This window comes from Terrapene carolina, unplaced genomic scaffold, assembly GCF_002925995.2.
Source record: "Terrapene carolina triunguis isolate 2854851 unplaced genomic scaffold, T_m_triunguis-2.0 Scaffold238, whole genome shotgun sequence".
Classification (NCBI taxonomy): Eukaryota; Metazoa; Chordata; order Testudines; family Emydidae; genus Terrapene; species Terrapene triunguis.
Window position 1 is genome coordinate 7331616 of NW_020664589.1, and position 8608 is coordinate 7340223.

Consider the following 8608-nt stretch of genomic DNA (forward strand, 5'->3'; position numbering starts at 1 on the left):
GCATGGGATAAAGCTACCAAGGAGGGGTGGTGGTGCTGAGATGCAGTGGTGGGAGGAGTGCGGGGGAGACCCAGCTCTCTAGAGTAGCTCCTGTTTGCAGAGTGCTTTGAGATCCTCTGACTAAAGGCGCTGGAAATCAGCCCCGGGGATTTGCTTAGTCTCCTGTAAACGAGGGGAGGGGGGGGGGGGGGGAGCAGACAGGAGAGAGAGAGGCTGGGAACTGGACCCATTCTCCCCCGCCGCCCTGTGTCCCGAGGTTCATTCGTGATTCAGTTTCCAGCTCTGTTGCAACCCTGGCAGGATTTTCCCCCCCTCTCCACCTCCCCGCTTTCCCTCCCTTATTTATTTAACTTTTAAAACCCCTCTCTTCCCCTTGCAGGGGACATGGAAGTAGAGGGGACAAGAGAGGAGCCAGCCTGGTAGTATCACCGGCAGCAGAGGGAGGGAAGGGGTGGGGGTGGCGGTGGGACAGTTCCCAGCCCATTAGCAAGAGGGAGTGAAGTTTAGCCCAGCTTCAATGTAGGGGGGGGGAAACCCAAGGCTCATCAAAGGAAAGCCAACACTGCCCCCGTGTGCCAGTGCAGGGGTACTGCAGGAGCCAGCAGAGGCTACCTGCGCTCTGGTGGTTCCACGTTGGGGGGAGTGGGGGAGGTGTTGGGTTCTGCTGGAAGTGGCAGTGTTGGGGGGTCCGTCTGAGGGTCCAGCTTTGCAGCTGCTGTCCGGTGGGAAGAGGGAGACCGGCTAATGGGGTTGTGCAGTGGTGCTGGGTAGGGCATTAGCCTGTCACCTCTTGGGAGCTCTGCATTCAAATTCTGCCTCTGGTCGCCCTCATGTTAGTTGGATGACCTGGTCTCAGGCCCCATTTGCCTGTGTCACTAAAGCACCAGACAGTTCTCCGGATGCTGGAGGAAGTCCAGGGCCGGCAGCAGCAAGGAATGCTGCAGGTCGTGACTGAGGGGCCTTGGCAAAGCTAATAATACTCGCTGATAGGGACGTTGCCGCTGTGACTGGCCTGCAGAGATCCCGCAGAGGAACGGTGTGTCTGGGAGCCCAGGACAGGCACGGCACGGGGCTGCTGCAGAGCCGGAGGGGGGTGAATTGGCAGAGCTGCAGGGGGGTGAGTTTAGCTGCTGCTGCTGCGTTAGTCCTTCGCTTTCAGTTATTCCTCTTACCCAGCCCCAGCTCAAGCTCACATGTCTGGCCAGAAAGGGGCCATTGGCTCCATGCACTGCAGGGGTAAATGGGTGCAACTGCACCCACATCAGGGGAGAGTCCCCTTTCCATGTCAGTGGGGAACTTGGCTCATTGTAGCCACTTACTGCTCTGCTGGGGAGAGCTCTGGACCTGGGCACTTTACTGCCCCCCTCTCCCATGCACATTTGCAGGCCTAGTTGGAAGAATCACAAACCCAGCCTCTTGGACTGCCGTTCTGGACTCCCTCTGTGGAGAACGTCAGGCTACATGCCAGGCTCCTGAATGCTAGACACAGTGATTGCACAGCAGCACCTCCTTCCTGACAGGTGTGGCAGCTATCCGCCAGTCCCGTTGGTATGCCAAGGTGTAGTTGATCCCCATGCCCCTTGGATGTCCTGATGAGCCCAGGAGAAAGGGCACCAGCCACGGGCAGTCAGTCCGGGAACACGATGGCCTCAAATCCCCGCAGAGTTTAGATGAGACAGTGAATGTTAATGAAACAGCTGCTGACTGTATGGTTTATTTGTAAGGTTCAGCCTTTGCAAATGCAGAGGATGCGCACAATCCACTGAGACGCACATGTATACACACCCACTCTCTCTCTCTCTGTGTGCATGCGCGCACACTCACACTTCATCCAGATGCATATATGTATGGACACACACCCTCCTTCCCGATGCATGTACACACACATATGCACACACGCTCTGGCCAGATGAAGAGCAGCAGTGGAATCTCTCTGGGCTGTGTTACTCCCTTGGCTGTGTTTTTCCGTGTCATCCCTTTGGCAAGGGCTGCTCTGAAGTGTGAGCGATTGTTCCTTCCAGTGGGCTGTCTCCAGCCTGGCCCTTTGTTTCCAGGAATGGGTGTTGTGATGTTTCTGTTGCTAGGAAGGCGGTTGTTAGCGGATGGCTGCGGAGTCCTGTCCTGTATCTGGCAGGGCTCTGAAGAACTTTCCTAGGCTCTGCCCCTTGCCCGCACAGCCGCCGGCCGCGCAGGTTGCCTGGGAACTGGAGGCAGCCTTGCTAGCAGTGGAGTTGGAGGCTTAGGCACGGTTGCACTGCAGCGGCTGTGCGGAGCCAGTGCTCTGGAGCCCTTCGGGGTTGGATTCCCGCCTGTTTCTGCAGAGGAGGGAAGTTGAAAGGTACCAGGGCCCAAGCCCCTCGGGGCTCAGCCCCACCCTGCCACAGCAAGCCACTTCCGGCTCTGGCAGATGCAAGGCTGTGCTTCCCCACTGGACCTCGGCAATGCAGGGCCTGCTCCTGCTCCCACCAAAGTCTGTGGGTATCTTGCGGTTGAGTTCGGTGATTTTAGCCCAGGGTGTCCTCTCTCCCTGTGCCTCATCCCCACAAGAAGAGCTGAAAGGGCTGTTGCTAGGGTTGGAGGGCCTGGTGTCCGGTTTTCAACCAGAAAGTCCGGTTGAAAAGGGGACCTGACGATGTCTGGTCGAGTCTACTAACTGGACACCCAAAGTCCAGTTACTGCGGGCAGGGGAGGCAGGGAGACACCAGGTCATCACCCGCACCAGCCCCTACTCAGCCAGGGCCACATCCTACCTGCATCCAGTGGCTGCAGCTCCCAGCCCCAGCTCCGCAGGGAAGTTCCTGTGGACCCCGGTTGGGGAGGGGAGGGGAAAAGCAGTGAGCAACAGGGGAGGGGGGAAGTGGAGCAAATGTGGGGTGGGGTATTGGGGGTAAGAGGCATGGCAGGGGCACGGCAGGGAGGACTTGGGGGGATGAGGCGGGGCAGGGCTGGGGAGGTTCCGGCAACTCTGCCTGCTCCTGATCACACTCACATCAGTGTAAACCAGGAATAACTCCACCCTTAAACCCGGGGTGAGATCAGAACCAGCCAGAGCTGGAAAGCCCATTCCTTTAGCTGCTGTCCCAGGCCTCCATCGGGATCACACCTTGCTGCGCTCCCAGTGCTCTGGCAAATCTGGTCTGAGAGACGCACGGCCAGGAAGCTTTTCATGCTCCCCAGTGTTGCAGGTTCATCCTCTTGTTCTTACACCCCCTCACTCACCCACCTCCATGGCAGCCGAGGTTTAGCCAAACTCTGCATGTTTAATTCTTTGGATCTTTTCTTCACCAGTTTGCCCTGCTCTTCTCCGAAGTTCCTCCAGTTCAGCTGGATCTTAGGTGTCCAGAGCTGAGCACAGCATGTCAGGGGCAACCTTACTACAGCTCAGTAAAAAGCAACTAACTCCTCCAGGCGCCATCAGGAGATACCTTGGTGTAAGCAGCCCAGAATGACGGTGGCTTTGGCTAGGTCTACACTACAGCGGGGGGTCGACCTAAGATACGCAACTTCAGCTACGTGAATAACGTAGCTGAAGTTGTGTATTTTAGGTCGACTTACCTGGCTGTGAGGACGGCGGCAAGTCGACCGCTGCCGCACCGCCGTCGACTCCGCTGCCGCCTCTTGCCGCGGTGGGTTTCCGGAGTCGACGGCAGAGCGATCAGGGATCGATTTTATCGCGTCTTCACTAGACGCGATAAGTCGATCCCCAATAGACAGATTGCTACCCGCCGATCCGGCGGGTAGTGAAGACGTGCCCTTTGATTGTGTGGCTGCATCACACTGCAAGTTGTTATTTGTATTGTAGTAGTGCCTAAGTGCCCCAGTCATGGACCCGTTGTGCAAGGTGCTGTACAAACACAGAATGAAAAGACAATCCCTGCCCCAGTGAGCTTATGATTAGGCTTGGCAGGGTCAGATTTTATGGGTAAATGTCGGTAAACGTCAATTTTACCGTATACACACAAACCCACGAAAAAATATATCCATCAATGATCATCGAAATGTATAGATAGGGAAAGTAAGAAAAATGCTGCTTGAGAACTTATAGAAGTTTGATTGAAGGATATTTACTTTGTCTATTTTGACATGTGCCGTTGAAAATTTGTGTTTTAATGGTTATAGAGCTTCAACTCTGAATAGCTCTGTGTCTACGGTCATTAAATAATTATTATCTCACCCTCCCCTTGGCTGACCCCCATAATTTCCCGCAACTGTGAAAATTAAAGCGATAAAATGAGAAAAAATGCTTAATTTTGCACAACTGTGAACATTTAAAACAATTAAAAATGCTTAAAAATAAATGTTGATATCATCTGCCAAAATTATTAAAAAAGTAACTATCAAATTCTGCCAAGCCCACTTAAAATCTTACAATCTTGCAAGAGGTAATAGATGGAGACAGACACCCAGACGGGGAGCAAAGGGAAACACTGTTGTTTGACATGATGGGCAGCAATTCCAGCATGCCAGCTGCCTTTCTGTTGTCAAGTTTTTTGTAGGCATCCTGGCAAAGGAAAGTTGTAAGGGGGAATTTGCAGGACAGAGAAGTGGCTTTGCGGGTGTTTATAGGGAGCTCCTCCCAAGCATGAGGGGCAGCTTGGGAGAAATCATGCTGGTGCTTGTTTGACAAGGTAATAAATGGGCGATAGAGGCTGGTCAGTGGCCCATCGGCAGGAGTTGACTTCTTGGCAGTGTATGATGTTCATACCTAGTTCATTGTCCAGTATGACCCTAATGTTGCTGTCACTGTTACCACTCTGCAAGGATCTCCTTTCTATGAAATAGCAGTGATTTTAGCTTCCATTTGTTCAGTCTAGCTCTGCCCATATTTCTATCCTCTCTAGCTCCCTTTGCATTATGTCCCTGTTCTTGCTTCTTTTCTCATCACTCCCCAATTTGAGATCCTTTCCCAGTTCAGTTACTGTGCTGTTGACCCCCAGTTCCAGTTCTTTAATGAAGATTTCACATAAGACCAGCCCAATACTGAACCTACAGCATCCCACTGGCCATCTCCCCACAGCATATTGCATTGCCATTTATCATCAGCCCTGGCCTAGTGGGTAGAGCACTGGTTTGGGATTTAGGAGACCTGGGCTATATTCCTGGATCTGCCACTGGCCTGCTGGGTGACCATGGGCAAGTCACTTCTCTGCCCTGCACCTCAGTTTCTCCATCTGTAAAATGGGGATAATGATACTAACCTCTTTTGTAAAGTGCTTTAAGATCTACTGCTGAAAAGTGCTATATCAGAGCTAGGTATTACAGTACTATTGTTATTACAGCCTTTCAGGTAGTTTTCAGTCACCGAGACAGTGTGTAAAAGCTAATTTGAACTAATTTTTTCCACATAAGGTTTAGTGAGATACCATGTCAAATGCCTTACTGAAATCCAATATTTACGATATCTGCTACTTTCGTGATTCAATCAATAAAAATTACGTAAGAACACAAGAGCTGTCATACTGGGTCGGACCATGCTCGATCTTGCCCACCCAGTCTCTGACAGTGGCCCATATAGAGCTTCAGGGGGAGTTTATAAAACAGGACAATTATGGAGCGATTCACCTGTCTTTCACTACCAGCTTCTGGTAGTCGGAGGTTTAGGGTCACCCCGAGCCCCATGCTGTCCTTAGCCATCTTGGCTAATAGCCATGGATGGACCTATCCTCCATGAACTTATCTAGTTCTTTTTTGAACCTAGTTATATTTTTGGCCTTCACAATATCCCATGGCAATGAGTTCCACAGGTTAGTTGTGCACTGTGTGAAAAAGTACTTTCTCTTGTTTGCATTAAACCTGCTGCCTATTAATTTCATCAGGTGACTCCTGATTTTTATATTGTGGGAAAGGGTAAATAACACTTTCCCCCCACACACCATTTATGATATTATAGCCCTCGATCATATCATCCCTTAATCGTCTCTTTTCTAAGGTGAACCACCATAATTTTTTTAGTCTCTCCTTGTATGAAAGCCGTTCCATATCCTTGGTCACCTTTGTTACTCTTCTCTGAACCTTCTCCCGTTCCACTATATCCTTTCTGATATGGGATGACCAGGACTGGACACTGTATTCATGATGTGGGTGCACCATGGATTTATATAGTGGCGTGATGATGTTTTCTGTCTTATTTTCTATCCTAATCGTTTCTAACATGCTGTTAACCTTTTTGACTGCTGCCGCGCATTCAGTGGGAAGTTTTCAGAGGACTATCCATGGTGACTCCAAGATCTCTTTCTTGGATGGTAATAGCTAATTTAGAGACCATCATTCTATATGTATAGTTGGGATGATTTTTCCAATGTGCATTACTTTGCACTTATCTATGTTTAATTTCATCTGCCATTTTGTTGCCCGGTCATCACTTTTGAGAGATCCCGCTGTAACTCCTCGCAGTCTGCTTTGGACTACCTTGAATCATTTTGTATAGATTGCAAACTTTGCCACTACACTGTTCACCGCCTCTTCCAGATCATTCATGAATATATTGAACAGTGCAGATCCTTGAGGGGGACCCTGCCGTTCTTCTGATCATGTATTCCTACCTTTGTTTCCTCTCTTTCAACCAGTTACTGATCCATGAGAGGATCATCCCTCTTATCCCATAGTTACTTAGTTTCCTTCAGAGTCTTTGATGAGGGACCTTGTCAAAGCCTTTTTGAAAGTCCAAGTACACTATATCAACTGGATCACTCTTATCCACATGCTTGTTGATTCCCTCAAAGAATTCTTATAGACTGGGGAGCAGGGGCGGCTCTAGCTTTTTTGCGGCCCCAAGGACGGCAGGCAGGCTGCCTTCGGCGGCATGCCTGCGGGAGGTCCACCCGTCCTGCGGCTTCGGCGTACCCGCCGCTGAATTGCCGCTGAATCCGCAGGACCGGCGGACCTCCTGCAGGCATGCCGCCGAAGGCTGCCTGACTGCCCCCCTCGCAGGGACCGGCAGGCCGCCCCCCGCGGCTTGCCGCCCCAGGCACGCGCTTGGAGCGCTGGTGCCTGGAGCCACCGCTGCTGGTGAGGCATGATTTCCCTTTACTAAAGCTGTGTGATTCTTCCCCAACATATCATGTTTATCTATGTGTCTGATCATTCCTTTATTTACTATAGTTTCTAGCAGTTTGCCCAGTACTGAAGTTAGGCTTACCATCCTGTAGCTGCCAGGATCTCGTCTCGAGCCCTTTTTAAAAAACAGCATTACATTAGCTATCTTCCAGTCATTTGGTACAGAGGCTGATTTCAGTGATAGGTTACATACCGCAGTTAGTAGTTCTGCAATTTCATATTTGAGTTCCTTCAGAACACCGAATTTATCTGGCATGATTTGTTCGTTAGAAACCCGTTTCGTTATCCTCCAGATGTGCTTGCAGATTTTTTTCTCTTAATATTTGGTCCATGATAGTTTGAAATTAGTCTTAAAAGATGGTAATTGCCAGGATCATTCTGTTTTCCTATTTTGAAGAGTGGTACCACAATTGTTTTTCTCCAACACCCTGTTACCTCCTCAGTTCCCTGCTTCAGAGAAAAGTGCAAGAATCCAGAAGTGGGAAGTTAAGGATTAACCTGTCCATGAAGGAAGTTTCTTCCTAACTCTCTCAGTTAGAGGTGTGAAGATGTGCGTACGTGTTTGTGCGACAATGCGGGGAGTGCAACTGCATGTGCTTGTGGTAGGGCATGTGAGTATGTTCATATGTGTTGAACATGTGAACAATTTAAAGCATGTTTTCTCATTCCTTAGAGATGGGCCAAAACCTCAGATCCCAACATTTCCCCCACAAGTCTGGCTCTGAATCCAGATTTTATGGCTCCGGTCAGAACTCTGGATCCCAATACTCCTGAACTTTGGAATCCCAAACTTAGTGGACATAGCTTTTCCTGAGTTTACTGAGCCCAAGTGTCTGAGGTGCCTGACTCCACCTTCGTATGTTGTGGGTTGTTGACCTTATTTTGGGGATCACAAGTTGTACTTTGTTTATCAGCAGTGGACGCAGCAGGGAATGGCCTGGACCTGCTGGTGTTTCCCCACACCACACTCTGGTTTGCACGTGGCCACGAGGGCCTTTCTGATTTTGGGGCAAAACAAGCATTTTTTTGGAGTGTACCCTTCCTGATGAAAAAATAAAATGATGTACATTTATTTTAAAAAGACACACCCTATGGAACACTGAGGCTGAAGTGCTGCTTTCTTATTGGTTACTGAACCTGTCAGTGATTCCTAGGGAGAGACGAATACTGTTAACAGAACCCTGTATCCACGGTAACATGTGACTGAAACTTTCCAGCAGAAGGTAATTTCTTTGATTTTTATTTTTTATCATTTGATTTATTTCCCTGGAATGACCATTGGCACTGGCACTCAGTGACTGGCAGGGAGGGAGGATGGTCAGGGATCAAGTCTGGCACCTGGAAGACCCGAGTTCAATTCCCTGCCCATGTGGGACCTGGGGTGTTGTCTCTTAGGTGCCTAAGTCCCAGGTTTAGGCTCCACCGTGCGCTGCCCTCACCTGCAGGCACCGCCCCCTGCTGCTCCCATTGGCCGTGAATGGGGAACCGCGGCCAATGGGAGCTTCGGGGGTGGTACCCACAGGCGAGGGCAGCATGCAGCGGAGCCACCTGC